Raw genomic sequence first — 20,377 nt, 5'->3', positions numbered from 1 at the left:
TTCTTGTCACTTAACTAGCTATTAATTTCCTCATCTGTATTCTGAGAAGGTCAGATGAGAGATCTCTAAGGTCCCTTTCAGGTGTAATAGTTTATAACTATAAATGTTATTAGTTAGCAGCCATGTAATAGCAAAGCAAATATTCAAAATAAAAACATACATATAGATATTCCTTGAATTAAATCATTAGTTCCAATGGAAAATTATAAAGATCTACTTCGTTTTAGCTATTCCTCCAATCACTGAGTCCTTATTTTGCATTTATTAAGCTATGCTCTGTACTGACCCTGTGGATGACAAAAGTGAAAAAACAGGTGAATTTCTGACTTCCGGGAGCTTTAAGTTGCAGAGCAAATTATTTCAAGCCAGAGGCAGCTGTGGACCAAGGCAGTATGCTTGGCCTTAGAATAGCAGTCAGTAACACACCAAGGCCTTTTCTGCACCCGTCAGTTCCCTCCCACTGTGCTGTGGCATTGGCCTCTTCCTTTGCTAACTCTGAAAATAACTATGGCTATGTTGGATATATGCTGCCTGGCAGAAGAGAGAGCTTCCTGTTTCTCTCCTTTATTAGGCTGTTTCTTTGCCTCTTATCCCACCCACCACTGTAACTGCTACCACTCCAAAATCTCCCATTTACAAAACAGAAAAAAGGAAGTGTTTGGAATGAAAGGCATTTTTAAAAGAAAATCATGTTCCGTACAAATGGCTTCCCTAGGTCTAAAGTGTACTTAATGAGCATAGGGTTTGTTAACTGAATAAAGTACAGATTCTGCAGAATGCACAGAATAAAGATACAGCTGAAGCACTGAAAATATAAGAGCACAGGAGGTAAATATATTAAAATGTTTCACCTTTACATTTGCTGTTTTCCCTATTTTTTGTCTCTTGTTCGTGTCTTTGCTTCTGCAGTGTGAGGCAGTGCGGGTGAGGGGTGAGAAGCTGCTCACTAGCAAACGTGGGTTGGGGGATTTTACTTTCCTCCTTTCGAAGGCAAGCCCCAGAAGAGGAGCCTGGCCTGCCTTGGAGAATCTAGGCCAAGTTTAAGTTGCTCTTCCTTCCTGCTCCACAAATGGCTAACATCTGCTGCTGATTATGTGGCCCATCTTCTCTAATTTTTCCTGCTAATTCCCACCCAAACATAGAAGACAGAAATACGGTGCGGAGGAATGTAGTGGAGCCCAGAGAGATGAAGGTGGTGGGATAAAGATGACAAACAGAAGAGACGTGAGGGAAAAGGAGGGAAAGGAATTGAATCATGCTGAGGTCTGCACCAGAGTCTTTTGTTTAATGACGATATTAAGTCCATATGTAAAGCTAACTTCATAGGATTTCTTTTCTGGAATGGCTTTTGAGAGAACAAAGTTAGAGGACATGACTGGAATCAAAGCATTAGGGCATCAAAGATAAATACTTTCTCCATCATTTTGACAGCGGCCAGTTGTGTTAATAGTTGCTTCAGATTACATTATTACATTGCCATAAACAAAGTTAAATAAACTTTTAGGACACAGAAGTTCTAAACAGATTTACTTTACAAACAGGGTAAACTTTTAGCCAACATTCCCAATTTTCAATGTTGAAAGGAGTTTTACTGTGGAACTATTCACTTTCATAACAATTCACTGTGATTTCTTGAATTTTTCATATTTTAAAACATCAGTACTATAGCAAAGAGAAAAATAACACTGCCAGATAGAAGCTGAATACACTAGATATATATTCCAGTAATTAATGTGAAATATCTAGAACAAACAGCGTTTAGAGTTTATTAAAGAAACTTTAATGTTAAACAACTATTTCAAGCTTTTTCAGTGCCGTAAAACTTCAGGAAATGACGTTACATGTTATCAGGACCAGCCCCTTCATTTTACAGATGAGTCAACAGGTATAGGAAAAGCTGAAAGGCCTGTCCGTGCCTGACCAAGGCTGCTCAGGTCTCCTAATTTCCATACCATCTATTCTACCTGGTCTCTGTAATACCTTTAATTTGTGGCTAGACTGTAGAAAAATGCTACAAAAATATAGCTTACCCATATTAAAACTCTCTTAGTACAATGCTCCTGAGGTTTTATAAACCAGTAAAGTTTTTTCAGGTCTTTCAGTAAAACTGGGAGTTCCAAATGAGCTATTCACATGCCTTGCTATATGTGGAAATGACTCAATTTCTCCAATATATGCTAATCTGTCTTTGTAATTTTTTACACCTCTTTCTGTGTATGCTCCTGTGTGTTGTCTGACTTGGAGTATAAATTCTTAGAATAATAATTTTTATGACACCTTATGCCCCTACCCTGCCCAGAGCTGCATTCTAGAAGGCATGTGACAATTTAAAAAAAAAAAATCTCATTTCTGTAAAAAAAATTTTCTGATTCTAAATGAAATACTTGTTCACTGTTAAAAAAAAAAAAGTTAGAAAATACAGAAATTCTCAGAAAAGAAGAAAAATCTTGAACAAACAACCTAATCTTACTTCTAAAGGAACTAGAAAAAGAACAAACAAGACCCGAAGTAAAAAGAAAGAAATCATAAAGAGCAGAGCAGAAATAAGTGAAATAGAGACTTTAAAAAAAGAAAAGATCAATGAAACCAAGAGCTAGTTCTTTGAAAAGATAAACAAAACTGATAAATCTTTAGCCGGACTCATCACGAAAAAAAGAGGGCCCAAATCAATAAAAATCAATAATGAAAAAGGAGAAGTTACAACCAACACCACAGAAATACAAAGGATCATAAGAGATGGCTATGAACAACTCTACACCAGTAAAATGGACAACTTGGAAGAAATGGACAAATTCCTAGAAATGTACAATTTCCCAACACTGAACCAGGAAGAAACAGAAAATCTGCATAGGCCAATTACAAGTAATGAAATTGAATCAGTAATTTTAAAACTCCCAATAAACAAAAGTCCAGGATCAGACGACTTCACAGGTGAGTTATACCAAACATTTAGAGACGAGTTAATACCTATCCTTCTCAAATTATCCCCCAAAAATGCAAAGGAAGGAATGCTTCCAAACACATTCTGTGAAGCCAGCATCACCCTGATACTAAAATCAAACAAAGATACCAAAAAAAAAAGAAGAAGAAGAAGAAGAAAATTATAGGTCAATATCACTTATAGATGCAAAAATTCTCAACAAAATATTAGCAAACCAAATTCAACAATACATTACACCATGAACAGGTGGGATTGATCCCAGGGATGCAAGGATGGTTCACACAAATCAATCAATGTGATACATTATATTAACAAACTGAAGAGTAAAAATCATATGCTCACCTCAATAGAAGCAGAAAGAGCCTATGACAAAATTCAACATCCATTTATGATAAAAATTCTCCACAAAAGGGGTATAGTGAGAACATACCTCAACATAGTAAGGGCAATATATGATAATCCCACAGCTAACATCATACTCGATGGTAAAAAGCTGAAAGCATTTCCTCTAAGTAGAATTAAAAAAAATTTTTTTAAATGAATGAATATAACAAAACATAACAGACTCACAGATAGAACAAACTAGTAGCTACCAGTGAGGAGAAGGAAGGAGGGAGGGAGAAGATAGGGCTAAGGGCTAAAGACGTATCAACTACTAGGTATAAAATAAATAAGCTACAAGGATATATTGTACAGCACCAGGAACATAGCCAATGTTTTATCATAAGTTTAAATAGAGTACCATCTATAAAAATTTTGAATCACTGTCTTGTAAACCTGAAACTAAGTCAATACTCTAAATCAATTTAAAAAAAAAGAAAATACAAAAATGTATATGACAACTGTATTCCTACCACTTCTACTGTGGTAAAATATCCATAACAAAATTCACCATTTGAACCATGTTTAAGTGTACAGTTCAGTAGCATTAACATTCACATTGTTATGCAACCATTACTACCATCTATCTCCAGAGCTTTTTCACCATCTCATACCAAAACTCTGTACTTACTAAAGAATAAATCCTCATCCTCACTGCCCCACTCCTGGAACCACTGTTCTACTTTCTGTCTCAATGGATATGACTATTCTAGGTATCTTGTATAAGTGGAATCATACAACACTGTCCTTTTGTATCTGCCCTGTCTCACTTAGTATATCTTCAAGGTCTGTTCATGTTGTAGCATGTATCAAAATATCTTTTCTTTTTATGGCTAAATAATATTTCATTGTATGTATACATCACATTTTGTTTACTTAGCCATTTGTTGATTGGAATTTGGGTTGTTTTCACCATTTGGCTATAATAAGTGATGCTGCTATGAAAATGGGCAGACAAGTATCTGTTCAAGTCTCTACTTTCAATTCTTTAATGAGTATACCCAGAAGTGGAATTGATAACTCATATAGTAATTCTACATTTAATTTTTTGAGGAGGTTCCATACTGTTTTCCACATCAGCTGCATCATTTTACATTCCCATCCTTCAGACACAGGCATTCCAATTCCTCCACACCCTTGCCAACAGTTGTTATTTTGGTTTTTGATAGCAGCCATCCTACTGGATGTGAAGTGGTATCTCATTGTGATTATGATTTGCATTTTGTAATAATTAGTGATGTTGAGTGCTTACTGACCATTTGGAGAAACGTCTGTTTAGATCCTTTGTCCATTTCTGAATTTGGGTTGTTCTGTTGTTGTTGAGTGTAGTATAACTACTTTTACTAACATTTTAAAATATTTCAAATCATCTCCCCAAATATGGGTGTATAATTTTATAAAAACTAGACCATCTTCTACATAGTTTTTAATCTTTTTAAATTCTGAAGTATAATATACATAAAGTGTCCAAAATGTAAAGGTACAATTCAAGTCAAATACTCAATCACCATCCAGGTCAAAAGATAAAATATTGCCATCTCCCAGAAACTCCCCTCATGCACTGTCACTCACCCAGTAGTAGCCACTATCCTGACCTTTACAATAATGCTTTTCTTGATATTCTTTATAGTTTTACAACCACCATGAATCCCTAAACACCATACTTTTGTTTTGCTCGTTTTAAAATTAAATAGAATCCTACAAAATGTATTATTTTGTTTTTGGTTTCTTTAACTCTATGTTATATTTCTGAGAATCATTTATATTTTTACAAGTTTATTTCCATTATGTGGTTATACCAATATTATTTATCCATCATCCTGCCAATGGATATTGGGGCTGTTTCCAATTTTCATGTATTACCAATAATGCAACTTGAACATTTTTGCACGTCTCATGGTGTACTTGTGTGTGCACCTCTGTGGGCATTCTTCAAGGAAAGAATTGTTTTGTCATAGGGTTTGTGAGATTTGATGGAATACCAACCATTGCTAAGAATCTCTTGTCTTCTATGGAATATAGTCTCTAAGTGTAATAAATTCAGAACACATTTAAAGTGTCTTTGTAAGATGTTCCAGGATTTTGTTCCTTTATGCTTTCTTTTTAAACTAGTCAATATATTCTAATTCTGTGATACATTCTTTTTATCATCTCTATGACTACCAGATACTCATTACCTGAGGATGGATTTACTCCTTTTTAAAAGCAGCAGTCTCTTTTACTGCCTCTGAAAGTCAGTCTCTACTAAATGCCAACTGATTGTTGTAATGTTGGCATATGAATCCAGTATCATCAAATCTAATAATTTTTCAAGAGAAGCTGAAAATTCAGTTTTTATGTCAAAATCTACAAATTTTAAATGTTACCAGCTAATGTTCTAATTTAAAAAATTATGCATACCAAAAATATTTCCAGATTTATATTATTGACTGCTAGTTTGCAATCCCTGGCATGAAACCCACTGCTGTAACATGGATTAAGGTCTATCTTACATATTTTAAGTGATATAGGTTATTTTCCTTTCCTGATAAATATATTTTTATTTTTTGTTAAATTGGTACAACCTATCAAGAATAACTGGAAATGTGGCATTCCCATGAACTGAGGCTACTTATGTTTGCCAGAAAGCACATTAAAATATTTTGTAATCACAGACTTAGTGAAATAGAAACAGCTGTGTTTGGTGAAATGTTTGTTAGAATCTACTCTTAAAACTTTTTTTCATTTCTTTTAATTTTACTTTGCTTGAGTATTAAAGTTAGTATCATGTGAAAAATGTTAAAATTATACTTGGTGATATTCTATGGTTTTTCTCTCCTTTTTCCAAAACTAAAACAAGCTAAAAAACTATGTCTCCAAATATAAAAACCAGATTTCTTGGAAAACTGTGTTAATTTCTGAATAATCCACCCTTTTCTGAGGCAGTTCCAGAATAATCTATTATATAATTGCCATGGGTAATTGCTATCCATCTGTTACCATTCAATTACAGTATTTCAGGAAATCTGTAAGTCGACTAATTGGCTCCTATTAGCACATAAATGAAAAGATTCCGAGGATCTAACTTTAGGTTTAAGTGTAACACATTATAATACCCAGTTAGTTATTAAAAAATTATATTTTCTTGCCCCTTAAAGGGTTTTTGTTAGGATTAAAATATTCAACTATTGGACTTTATTCTTTATTCATGGATATGCATCTCTCTAATACATAAATTTCAACTGCCATAAAGTCATTTATATTTAACTATGGGCTGAATTTTGTGCTCTTGGAGGTGGATCATGTCAAGCTGAGGACTTTTCCTGGGTGGCAAGCTGTCAGGAGAGAATGTTTGACAATTTTTCTATTCAAAGGCTCATAATATTCCATTCCAACCTGTATGGGGACTGTGTATTCTACATACAATCAATCAATCCATAAATCTTCGGCAATCAATACCAAGTTTACGTCCTCTTAAGCTTTATACACACGCTCACACATGCACACACACACACACCCCCGCTTCAGGCTGCTGGGGTTCCTTAGACTGACTTCATCATATTCAGTGATGTCCTTGATCATTTTGGCCCAACTCACACTTGTATGTGGAGAGAGAAATCCACACATTGAGATATCCTGTGATATGCTCAACCCTTCACGCCGCACCCTTGCTCTGCTAAAGACTGATGGATTCTTCAGATATGTGCCGAGCACCCACTGTGCGCCATGGACTATGCTAGGTTCCTGGGTCACCAGAATGATTCCTGCCTTCAGAGAGCTTCCCAGCTGGTGGACAGACATGTGAGCATGATTTCAACATAACGAGATAAGTACTCTGAGGAATGGATGAGATACAGAGGCCTCAGTCATTAAATATTTTTGAGCACTTAGGGTCAAGCAGTGTTCTAAATGCTCAGGATACATCAAATGAATAAGACAGTCAAAGATATTCTGCCCTAACTGAAACATTTGTAGAACACCTAGGAGAGCTTACACCAGGCTATGAGGATTGGGTTCTACTTCCAAGGTTAATAATTTTATGAAACAAAATTGAATGGCTTCTGCACACTAGAAATAAACAATCCAAAAGTGCAATAGCAAAAACAATTCCACTCAACAATGGAATCAAAAAGCAGAAAATAGTTAGGAATAAATGTAACGAAAATTAAATGGCTTGTCCAAATATACTGCCAGGATTTAAAGCCCCTTTACCAGGGAATCAGCAAGAGTGGAACTCAAACATCCTCATAGTCTGCTCCTAGTTTCTATTTTATGGTATCAGTGGGGAAGTTCAAGCTGCAGCTTTGGGGTTTTTCTCTTTTTCAAAGAACATGTCTTTGATTAGCAGTGAGAAGCTTCCCTGTCCATCACAATCTGCTCGCTGGAAGGGGAAGTGGAGGGCCCGCCGCAGCACGCACACTGCTGGCGCTGGGGCCTCTCCCATGCCTCTCTGCTAAGTGAATGGCTATTTCTGAGTACTGGAAAGAGCCCTGTGGGCAGAAGCATCTTCAAAACAGGAAAGTGGGCACCAAAGGCCCCAAGTTTCTTTGTTGCGGAAGCAGCTATGTCCCTTATCTGTAACCTCATAGCCCAGGGCTGGGGGACGCCGGCTGACACCCAGCTGAGACGGGCGGTGCTCTCAGCACAGAGAGGAGGCCTGAGAGGTGCATGCAGCAGAGAAGCCCAGGGACCCCGTGGTTCAGTCCACTGAGCTCTGCACTCACCCATCTTTACAGTGACAGCCCCTGGGGACAGGGTCAGGGCAAGGGCTTCAGTCTGTGATCTTCATAGTGAGATGAACAATTAACCAACTTCATATGTTTGTAACCCTTGCTGTAGTCTCTCAGGGCCCTGGTTCCATTTCAGGTCTCTCCTGCCTAAACCCACTCAATGTCTGCAAATGTGCCCTAAAGGTGGGGCAGCCGAGTGTGAAGGACTGAAAGCTCACTGGTCAGAGTCAGCAGGCAGCACAGCTCTTCGGGGGCCCATGCCACTCTTGCCCCCTACCCCTACTATTCTGGTTCCTGTTTTTGTGATTTTGGTCACTCACGGTTTTAACCTGGCTCTGTTTCCTGACTCTGTTATGTGCAGACCCTCGTGTGAATGCCCCCTCAGGACTCCGGCCCAGTTAGCTTCTTTACTCTTAACCGTTAGTTACCCTTTGAAGTTCGGAAAGAGGCATCTGGGTTTTAATGTGGCTCATTTCCTGCCTCCTGGGCTCACAGCCACTCCAACCTGCTATCATCTTTTCCCATGATCTTTGGAAGTAAGGGGGGAAGTCATTTTAAACAAAGGAAAAGTAACTGTTAAAAGTCCAAGCAATTGCAGTTTCATTGGGACAAATGTGAATGTTTTAAAGGAATGCTGCTCATTAGCATGTCTGTGCTTAGGCATGCTTTTTATTTACTTGGCTGTACATTTATCTTAAAATTATTGTAACTTAACTTTGAAGTCTTTCACAGAACTAAGCACCTGCACCATTCACCACAGGGCCCCTTGCATTGGATACCTTAACTCTGGGAGGCCCTGTTTGCTCTTTGTGGCCTGCCCCTCGCATTCCTGTGGTCGGCCACCAAAGGAGGAACAAGACGGCTGGGGGAAACAGTCCCAGATCTCTCTGCTCATCCTGTGAGCCGTGCCAGCTACACAGAGGGAAGGAGGGGGGCTGTGGGTGAGGCAGCCGGTTTTGTATGGCACATCCTCTGCTCTTTCGAGTCTTCTGTTCAGGCCAAGTGACTCTGCTCTTTTCCTCCCTTTTCACCTGCCTTCTCTGACGGGTACATCGGAATGGAAGTGAGTGAATGACCAAGCATTCTTTCAGCTGCCATTACTGCTGTTAAGATTAAATCAACACAGTTTAATGACCATTACCGAGTACTTGTGAGATATCAAGCTCTGTGCTGGGCTTGCAGATTAATACAGCAGCAGAGTTCCTGTCACCAGGAGTGCCCAGCCGGATGGGGGAGGCATACTTAAACATACGTTGACAATGGCGCACAATGTGCGCAGTAACATGCATCTAAAAATACAGAAGCAGTAGAGAGAAAGAACTAATTCTGCCTGGAGGTGTCTCTCAAAGGAGCCACAGGTGGTGATCACTGAGATGTTTTAAAGGAAGAATAGGAGTTCTCCATGTGGACAGGAGAGAGGAATGGAAACTAGGGCAACAGAACATGCAAAGACACTGTATGGAACTGTCAACTTTCTAGTGCTCTCATAACAGATTGTCACAAACTTGTGACTTAAACAACACCAATTTATTATAGAATGATTCTGTAGGTCAGAAGTCCAGTGTGGGTCTCAATGGACTCAAATCAACATAGGACTGCATTCTCTTTTGGGGGCTTTAGGGAAGTACCTGGTTCTTTCCCTTTTGCCCAAATTTCTTGTCTTGTGATCCCCTTCCTCTGGCAAGTCCTTCTCACACTTCTAGGCTTTGCTTCTTCTCCTGTTTCATCTCTCTATCTCAGCCAAGAAAGTCTCTGCTCTGAAGGACTCACGTGATGAGACTCATGTGATTAGCCCAGCCGGATAATCCACAATAATCTCTTCATCTCAACGACCGTATCTGCAGAGTCCCTTTTGCCATGTAAAGTAACACATCTACACATAACAGCTATTAGAAGGTGGAAATTTTGAGGGGGGCACCATCCTGCCTACCACAGGAGGTATTATAGAACCGAAATGGTCAGAGCAGGTTCAGCAAAAGAGGAGACAGGTTTGGAGAGGGTGGCAACTGCCAGATAACGAAGGCCCTTGTATACCACGTTAAGGGACCTAGACTTAATCCTGGAGGTGATAGAGTCCTCTGAAGGGTTTTAAGGTGAAAATTGTGTTTCAGATGGAGCACTCTGCTGGCAGCATGAGAGACAGATTCAAGGGGACACAACTTGAAGTCAGGGGAAGTGATTGGTTACCTACTGCCCCATTCTCAACAAGAAGTGATGAGGACTCGTGTGTGGCACTATATGGATTCCGTTTATTCTATGAAACTGTCTGACAATATTTAGTTCAACAGAACCTATGGATGAAATGCCCCATAATACCGAACTTCTCTCTAAAAAATGGCCACACTATCTGAACATTGATACTCTTACCAGTTAAGTAAATCATTTCAAGGGTTCCAAGTGTTAGGAGAAGGTGTTTCATGCCCTCTAATTCCACAGTCTTGAATGACCCTTGCCCAAACGAAGTCCTAGCTTGTCCAGTAACAGATAATAGCAGCTGCCTCTGTTTGGGAGTCATCAGCTTATAGGGAGGCGGTAGTTCAAACCATGAGGTAGGAGGTAGTTCAGACCAGGGAAAGTGAATAATTTTTAAGAAGAAAAAAGGTAATGACAAAATCCTGGACCATACCAACTTTTAAGAGGAGGACCAGAGGAGAAAAAAGAAGAGTAAGGAGAGAACCATGAGACCATATGTCACAGGAATCAGAGGAAGAGTGAGTTCAAGGAACAATGGACTGTAGTAAGTCAATAATAATAAATGTCATAAAGTTTTCAAGAATGAAAAGGACAGAGAAATGTCATTTGAATTTAATAATTAAGAGGTCACTGAGGCTCCACTTTCAATCAAGAATAACAGCCCATTTTTGGGTTGGGTTGTTTATTTTTCTTATTGAGTTGTATGAGCTGCTTATATATTCTGGAGATCAAGCCTTTGTCGGTTTCACTTGCAAAAATTTTCTCCCATTCCGTAGGTTTTCTTCTTGTTTTACTTCTGGTTTCCTTTGCTGTGCAGAAGCTTGTAAGTTTCATTAGGTCCCATTTGTTTATTCTTGCTTTTATTTCTTCCAGGAGAAAATTTTGGAAATGTATGTCAGATAATGTTTTGCCTATGTTTTCCTCTAGGAGGTTTATTGTATCTTGTCTTATGTTTAAGTCTTTAATCCATTTTGAGTTGATTTTTGTATATGGTGTAAGGGAGTGTTCTAGCTTCATTGTTTTACATGCTGCTGTCCAGTTTTCCCAACACCATTTGCTGAAGAGACTGTCTTTATTCCAATGTATATTCTTGCCTCCTTTGTCAAAGATGAGTTGACCAAAAGTTTGTGGGTTCATTTCTGGGCTCTCTATTCTGTTCCATTGGTCTACATGTCTGTTTTGGTACCAATACCATGCTGTCTTGATGACTGTAGCTCTATAGTATCGTCTGAAGTCTGGGAGAGTTATTCCTCCAGCCTCTTTCTTTCTCTTCAGTAATGCTTTGGCAATTCTAGGTCTTTGATGGTTCCATATGAATTTTATTATGATTTTTTCTAGTTCTGTGAAATATGTCCTGGGTAATTGGATAGGGATTGCATTAAATCCGTAGATTGTCTTGGGCAGTGTGACCATTTTAACAATATTGATTCTTCCAATCCAAGAGCATGGAATATCTTTCCACTTTTTAAAGTCTTCTTTAATTTCCTTCATCAATGGTTTATAGTTTTCTGTGTATAATTCTTTCACCTCCTTGGTTAGATTTATTCCCAGATATTTTATTACTTTGGGTGCTATTTTAAAGGGGATTGTTTCTTTACTTTCTTCTTCTGTTGATTTATCATTAGTGTAAAGAAATGCAACTGATTTTTGAACGTTAATTTTGTAACCTGCTACCTTGCTGAATTCTTCAGTCAGCTCTAGTAGTTTTTGTGTGGACCTTTTAGGGTTTTCTATATATAGTAACATGTCATCAGCATATAATGACACTTTTACCTCTTCTTTTCCAATTTGGATCCCTTTTATTTCTTTCTCTTGCCTGACTCCAAGGAAGACATACAAATGATCAAAAAGCACATGAAAAAATGCTCCATATCATTAATTATCAGAGAAATGCAAATCAAAACTACAATGAGGTATCACCTCACACCAGTCAGAATGGCCGTCATTCAAAAATCCACAAATGACAAATGCTGGAGAGGCTGTGGAGAAAGGGGAACCCTCCTACACTGCTGGTGGGAATGCAGTTTGGTGCAGCCACTATGGAAAACAGTGTGGAGATTCCTCAAAAGACTAGGAATAGACTTACCATATGACCCAGGAATCCCACTCCTGGGCTTGTATCCAGAAGGAAATCTACTTCAGGATGACACCTGCACCCCAATGTTCATAGCAGCACTATTTACAATAGCCAAAACATGGAAACAGCCTAAATGTCCATCAACAGGTGACTGGATAAAGAAGATGTGGTATATTTATACAATGGAATACTACTCAGCCATAAAAACCGACAACATAATGCCATTTGCAGCAACATGTATGCTCCTGGAGAATGTCATTCTAAGTGAAGTAAGCCAGAAAGAGAAAGAAAAATACCATATGAGATCGCTCATATGTGGAATCTAAAAAACAAAAACAAAAACAAACAAACAAAAACAAAGCATAAATACAGGACAGAAATAGACTCACAGACAGAGAATACAGACTTTTGGTTACCAGGGGGGTGGAGGGTGGGAAGGGATAGACTGGGATTTCAAAACTGTAGAATAGATAAACAAGATTACACTGTATAGCACAGGGAAATATACACAAAATGTTATGATAACTCACAGAGAAAAAAATGTGACAATGTGTATATGTCCATGAATGACTGAAAAATTGTGCTGAACACTGGAATTTGACACAACATTGTAAAATGATTATAAATCAATAAAAAATGTTAAAAAAAAAAAGAGTAACAGAACCCAGATCGACCCTCCTACCTTAAACAACTATAAAATGGACCAAATTAGATGAAACAGCAGTTTTCAGACTTTGGACAATAGCCCAGGACAGTGAGCCCTAGGAATAGGTGAAAAATTTAGTTGAGGACTACAGGTGCCCCATTTTCCTACTTAGAGATGTTTCCAAGTGAGAGCACAGTGGGGGAGCCCAAACAGGGCCAAGCGGTCTTGCTGGTTTGAGAAGACAGCGTTTGGGGTCAGGGAGACCAAGTTGGCAAAAATATATAGGTGAAGAGAAGGAAGAGTTTCATGGAGAGAGAGAGAGAGCTCACTCCAGAAATCCGCAGAGGAATACTGATCAGTACATGCATATGAGGATACTGCTGCGGCTGGGGAAAGAACTTCCAGAGAGGAGGGAATGGAACAATACCTGGAGATCACACAGAGCCAAGAATAGTTCCTGTCAGGGGGTTAGAAAGACCTGCTGACACAAGGGCACTGAGCAGGAGGGTGTTGGCTCAGTAGTGGAGCAAATTAGCCCAGACAAAAGATAATTTTGGACTTCCTTAACAAAGTTTAAAAGCAAGCCTTGAAAGGATCAAATTATTTCCGCGTAACTTAATTGTGACTTACAAAGCTTAAAAATATTTAAAGGAATATCCCCCAAAGTCCATTTCACAACAGTGTAAAAATCACAATGTCTGGCATTCAGTACAATATGAGTAGGCATGTACATGATCGAGCAATCCCACTCCTGGGCATATATCCAGAAAAGACAAAAATTCTAATTCAAAAAGATACATGCACCCCAGTGTTCATAGCAGCACTATTTACAATAGCCAAGACATGGAAGCAACCTAAATGCCCATTGACAGATGAATGGATAAAGAAAATGGGGGGGCTATATATATACATATATGTGTGTGTGCGCGCACGTGCATGTGTATATTGTGGAATATTACTTAGCCATGAAAAAAGATGAATTATTGCCATTTGCAGCAACATGGATGGACCCTAGAGATTATCATACTAACTGAAGTAAGTCAGACAGAAAAAGATGAATATCTTATGATATCACTTATATGTGGAATCTAAAAAAATGATACAAATGAACTTATTTACAAAACAGAATAGACTCACAGACATAGAAAACAAACTACAGATACTAGGAGGAAGGGGGCAGGGAGGGGTAAATTTGGAGTTCAGGATTTGCAGATACTAAGTAATATATATAAAATAGATAAACAATAAGAACTTACTATATAGCACAGGGAACTATATTCAATATCTTATAATAACCTATCGGAAAAGAATCTGAAAAAGAATATATATATATATCTATTCACATATGTACGACTGAATCACTTTGCTATACAACTGAAACATTGTAAATCAACTATACTTCAATTAAAATTAAAATAAAAAAAAGTAGGCATGCAAAGAAGCAGAAAAATATGGCTTATAGTGAGAAAAATCTATCAGTGGAATACACACAGAAATAGAATTAGTAGACAAGTACATTAAAACAGCTATTATATATATGTTTTGAATGTAGGGGGAAAGGCAGAGGAAATCAGGAGCATAATGAGAGAAGTGGAAGTTATAAAAAAAAAAAAAAACCCAAATCAAACTTCTAAAGATGAAAAATATAACACTTGAGATTTTTTTAAAAAAATTCCCTGGATGGGATTAACAGCAGATTAGACACTAAAGAAAAAGAGATTAGTGAGCTTTAAGATGTAACAACAGAAATTATCCAAAATGAAATAAAGAAAAAAGACTGGAAGATAAAAATGAACAGAACATCAGTGATCTGTGGACATCAAGTAGCCAAACATATGACTCATTAGAGTCACAGAAAGAGCAGAGAAAGGGACAGAAAAGATATTTGAAGAAACAACACTTGAAATTTTTCCAAATTTGATGAAATGTATAAACCCACAGATTGAAAACTTTGAACAATTCTCAAGTTGAAGAAAACCACACCAAGACACATCATAAACAAATTACTAAAAAAAAAAACAGTGATAAAGAAGAAAAAAATATCAAAATCAGCCAGGGAAATGAGAAAGTCACTGGTCAGTTTACCAATTTGGTGATAGACTGGCGGTCTGGTCACTGTGGACTGCTGAGTGACTGGCAAGTAAGGGAGTGGAGATAAAGAAAAAAACTGAGATGAAAGCAGGGTAACTAGATGGGAGCACAGCATCCAAAGTGGGTTTTTGTTTGTTTATTTTTCAAATGAGAAAGAATTGAGCAAATTTATAGGTAGTTAATAATATTATCATAGTGTTAATGATAAAATAATAATGAAATAACTGACACTGATTAAGCCCTCATTTGTGTACTAGATACTGTACTCAATAGCTTACATACATTGATTCATTTAGTCCTCACTACAGTCTTATGAAATAGCTGTTTTTATGTCTCTATTATAACTGAAGTAACTGTGGTACAGATTGATGAGCTATTACTCCAAATTACCTAGTTTAAAAGTTCCAGGGCTGGAATTCAAACCAAAGTCCACTTGTGATATACTTGACTTCTATATGCTGAGCCAGCAAAGAGGGAGAAGTAGGGTTACAGAGGAGAGAGGGTATAATTGATGCCTAGGAAGAGATAGGAGATTATATATTTGAGAGCACAGGAGGATGGGTTGGACTTGACGAGGAGGAAATGAAGACTTCATTTTTGAGATATGGGGAAAGAAGTTAAGGATGGGTGTGGATGTAGATAAACAGAATCCCTGATGAGTTGAGGTGGCTTAAATTGTTTTTGGTGAATGAGTTAGGTGTTTGGGAAAGGTCAAGCTTGATATAACAACCAAGAGGAAAAGTCAAACACAAGGAGTGATGAATCATATTTAAGAGCTGAGTTGCATTTGGAAACTAAATGGGAATGGCTATGTTGTTTATTTCTAGCAGTGAGAGGGAGATAAGGATGGTAAGGATTTATGCTTTCAAGTTTATGCTACCTCCCAAAGCAAGATGAGACCACCAGCAGGTAATGTCAAAGAGGCAACAAGAACAGAGCAGGTTAATAACCATCTTCACCTTGGTTGCCCTACAAACACCCACACAAACACCTAATTGTTTCCTCATGCTGACCCCGTTCCAGATAAGTTCACTTGGTAAAAGCTCTCACTGAGCTATTAGTTTCCTTGGAATGTCCTAAAATTTCAATTTTTGAAATTTTTTCCATATTATTACATGTCATCTATGAATCATGAACCCTTGTTAAACTTGTAGCTCTAGAGTAAATGTTTCCTTCCAGTCTCGATTACCAACAAGGCAATTCAGTAACACAAGTATCTATTGTGAAATCTTATTTATGAACTTATGACATTATATGTAACGTTTTGTTGTGTATACTCTTTAACAACTTACAACTGGGCTTAAGGCTCTATTTGTTAGACTCTGCATTTGTAAAACATGACTAAAACTTGGATTCTTACCTAGTTGTATCATGCAGTGCGAATATGCAACTGTCTTTTTCACATTTATGAGTGAAGCATTTCATCTATTAGAAGTGAACCTTTTTATTTTTAAGAGAGATTTGTTTTTAGTAGAGTAGGCCAAGTAAAGATAGTTTATCAAGCCTCTTTCTGAATATCTATGACTAACCTTTGCAAATTTATGTAAAAACTACAAAGACATATCAGCTGTTTTGTCCTGTCAGCTTTCTTTACAGGTTCTTGGGCCCCAGAGGCAATTTGGCTAGTGGAGTGATGGAAACAGCAAATAGGAAAGGAAATCTTCCTGTTTTTTCTGTGGTTATAAAACCTGGCAACAGGCATCTTTGGCCCACCTGCCACGAGGCTTCAAACTACTGCTGTTTCAGATGGGCCTCAAGTTAGAGAAAATACAGCAGAGTTTTCACTAAGTCTGAGCTAGGATTTGGCTGTATCTGCCACTAGAATCTGATCAGTCTGTTCTGCAGTTTGAAATTCTGCCCTGAATTCCTGTTGCTTATAGCAATCATTTTCAAGCTTTTGCTTATTATAAGTAGTACATATGCATTACAGAACATTAGAAAATACAGATAAGCAAAAATAAAAAGCCATATATTCTTACTACCCAAAGAACATCATTTTAACATCTTAATTCTTATCCTTCTGGATCAATACCTTATTGACATTATCTTTTTGATGAATTGTCATTGTACTCTTAATTCTTTAAATGTGGTTTCCTTTCATTCTTCGGACATATTTATAACAGCAGCTTTGAAGTCTTTGTTAAGTCCAACATCTGCACCCCCAGAGTACTTTCCAAACTTTTTTCTTTGCATGTCTCATAATTTTTTGTTGAAAATTGGACATTTTGGATAACACTGTAACAAGTCTGGATTCTAATCCTCTCCAGGCTTCTTCTTGTTGCTATTTTGTCTTTGTTATTATTGTTCAAATGTTTATTTGTTTAGTGACTTGGCTGGACTAGTTCTGAAGTGTATTTCCTCCATAGTGTGCAGCCTCTGATGACTCTGTGTAGATAATCTTCCCTTGTTTTCATTTTTAAGCTTGGCTTCCTGGGGGTTGCTCCTGGGTCAACATAGCTCGGTCAGCCGTTGATTGGTCAGAGATTGTTGTTTAAGCGTCACGAGCCAGTCAAGTTTTCATCTTTTTCCACTGAATCTGTATGAGGCTTGGGGACCATTTTCAAGGTTCAGGGGGGGTTACGTATCTGCCACACCTTTAGCTCAAGGACTGATAGCTTGGAAGTACCCCTCTCTGGTTACTCCTGAGAGGTCATAGCCTTGAGATTTTCCACAGGCTTCTGAACCACCACTACTGAGTGTGGTATTAGCAGGGCCCTCTTTGACTGTGTCTGGCCTCAATTTCTCTGTTAAACTTCTGCTGGTCTGCCTCTGGTATCACTAAGCTATTAGCCTCCTTTTACTATTAATCCTTGTGTGTTTTCTGTTGTTTCTGACAATGCTCTGGGGGCATGAATGGCCTATACTGTTCCAAATAAAGAGACCATCCTCAGGCAGGAGTTGATCAGCAAGAGTTGGGGGCATAATGGACTCTGACCCTCCTAGGCTGCCAAGCCTGCCCTGAGTCTCCCTGTAAAGCGGGAGCCTGGGGAGCGGGGATGGGCACTACTGAACAGCTGCAACCTCCCACCTGCTAAAGCTCTTTCACGCACAGAGCTTGCGGGGAGGGGAGGATGAGTGCAGCAGTTTTCTGGAGCGGCCCCACCCACCTGAATAGATCTTCGGCAACAGGAAGGTGGGGGCGATGGGCTCGTCATTGGCTGCCAAACCTGCCCAGAGTAGTTCTCACACAACAGGGAGCTAAGGATGATGGCTGCAGCTCATGGTGCAAATGCCAGTCTCCCACTGTCCTTACTGAGTGTCAGTAGATTCTGTTGAGTAAATGCTTCTCAATTTCTTGCATGCCCTTCGGTCAGTTTCCATGATTGTCTTAGATAATTTTGACCAGTTTAATCAATATTTCTTTGATGAGAGGATTCATCAAGCTCTTCACAGCACCGTTCTGGAAGTAACTTTACTTATTTGCTTTATACTTAAAATATTAAGAAAATAATTGCAAAATACCAAATATAGTTTATAAACAATTAAACTAATGAGTGTACTTTTAGACATTCCGTCATTTCTTTTGTGTCTGTCTCCTCGGACTGTCAGCTACCGAAGGGCGGGGCCTATGCCACATTCACTTGTTCCCATCACGCAGGGCAGGGGGTGGGAGGTAATGGTCTTTTCAGCCTTAAAACAAAACTAAATACTATATGTGTTTTTAAACAAATGATTCCATAATTGCTTCACCCAGTGGCTTACCTCCAGTGGCCAGCTTACTAGGCTCATTTGCCAACTAGTTACAAGGCTGGCTTCCACGTGGCCTTCACAGTACACACATACACATATAAACCCACACTCATGCACAAATTTTTCCTGACCTTTTCCCAGTTACTTTTCTTCTTTAAGAGTGCCCATATGCAAAGCTTTTTTTTTTTTTTTTTAACCTATTAGACTTTCAAGGCACAGTGCCTTTGGCCTATCCCCTTTTTAGGAGCCAATGAAAATGTGACCCAAAATAAATTATATATTGGCTCAAAAATACAGAAAGAAAAATGCAGAACAAAAATAAATGTGTTTAATTAAATATCTATAAAATGTAACATTAGGTCAACTTACCAACAGCAACTCAATACTTACAAGGTTACATGTAAATTATTTTTAAGGTGGCACCTGCATACATTTTAAGATATTTCACATAGTGAGAACCTCCTCAAAGGTCTTAAAAATCCTGTTCCCCATATTTCACTCATGCATAAAAAAAAGAAGGTTGTGGGGATTGGAATGCAGGCCTGGCACCAGCTTGTAGGGACCTCGTGAAAGATCCCACTTACAAAGAAGAGGTGGCTGCATAGTGCATTGAACAATGTTTTCCCACCCTGTTTTTGGTAGAGAGACCATGAAACCCACCCTGTAGACTCAGGCCTTTACATCTTATCAGTTCCATTCATTCACCTGCTCACTCAACATGGATTTGCCAAACACCTACACTGTGCCTGGGGTTCTACTGGCTGAGGATACAGCAAAGAACAAGGCAACCCAGGCCCTTTCCTCATGGTGCTTATGTACTAGTTGGGGAATAACATTCTTTTGATCACATAAATAAATGTGTTACTACAGATGGTAATATGTGGTATGTTATGAAGTACAGAGTTCTTTGGAGGTGGTGTATATAGGTATCTATTTTAGATATAGACATCAGAGAAGGCCTTCATATGGACTGATATGTAAGCTGAGATATAAGGAAAGAGCTGGAGAGAAATGGGGGAGCGTGGGTGTGGGGATGAGGAATGGCAGATGCAGAAGCCCTGGGGAAGGAAAGAGATTCATGCATTTATGGAAATAAAAGGCAGCCAGTATGGCTGAAGCATTATGAGTTAGAGGAGGGTGTTGTTAAAGGGGACTGGGAGGGAAGCAGGGTCATACAGGACCCTGGGGGTCATATCAAGGGTCTCGAATTCTAATCCACCTGAAGAGTTTTGAGCACCAAGCATAACTGGACCATGTCTGATTTTTCAAAAGATCTCCATGGAAAGTAGATGGACAGGGGCGCTGAGTGGAAACACAGATGGGGAGGGGGCAGCTGGAGGTCTGCTGTAGTCCAACTAAGAGATGATGTGATTTAGATAAGGGCACCTAGGGAAGGCGGAGGAATGTGGATGCACTCAATAAATACTTCAGAGGTAATAACAACAGGGCACTGAAAAATTCAAATCTTTTCTTCAATTCTATTTTTTGATACCATGTTACTAGCAATTCAGTTAAAGTTTAACCTAATACAAATGCCCATTGCATTATGGCAACACCTCAGTGTTGGATGTTGTGTTATGACGTCTATTAACTACTTATTACCTAACTCAGTGAATGAAAAGTTCCTTTGCCAGAAAAGAATAAGGAAT

The 20,377-nt window shown here is 38.5% G+C and overlaps 1 protein-coding gene across 1 annotated transcript in view; it reads left to right on the top strand.

The window, feature by feature from the left end:
• The window catches only part of CCDC146 (coiled-coil domain containing 146), an 88,510-nt gene that overhangs the window by 28,599 nt on the left and 39,534 nt on the right, over positions 1 to 20,377 (top strand). The gene's annotated exons all lie outside the window — the stretch shown is intronic.

This window comes from Camelus ferus, chromosome 7 (genome assembly GCF_009834535.1).
Source record: "Camelus ferus isolate YT-003-E chromosome 7, BCGSAC_Cfer_1.0, whole genome shotgun sequence".
Classification (NCBI taxonomy): domain Eukaryota; kingdom Metazoa; phylum Chordata; class Mammalia; order Artiodactyla; family Camelidae; genus Camelus; species Camelus ferus.
This window is presented reverse-complemented; position numbering and strand designations above follow the sequence as displayed.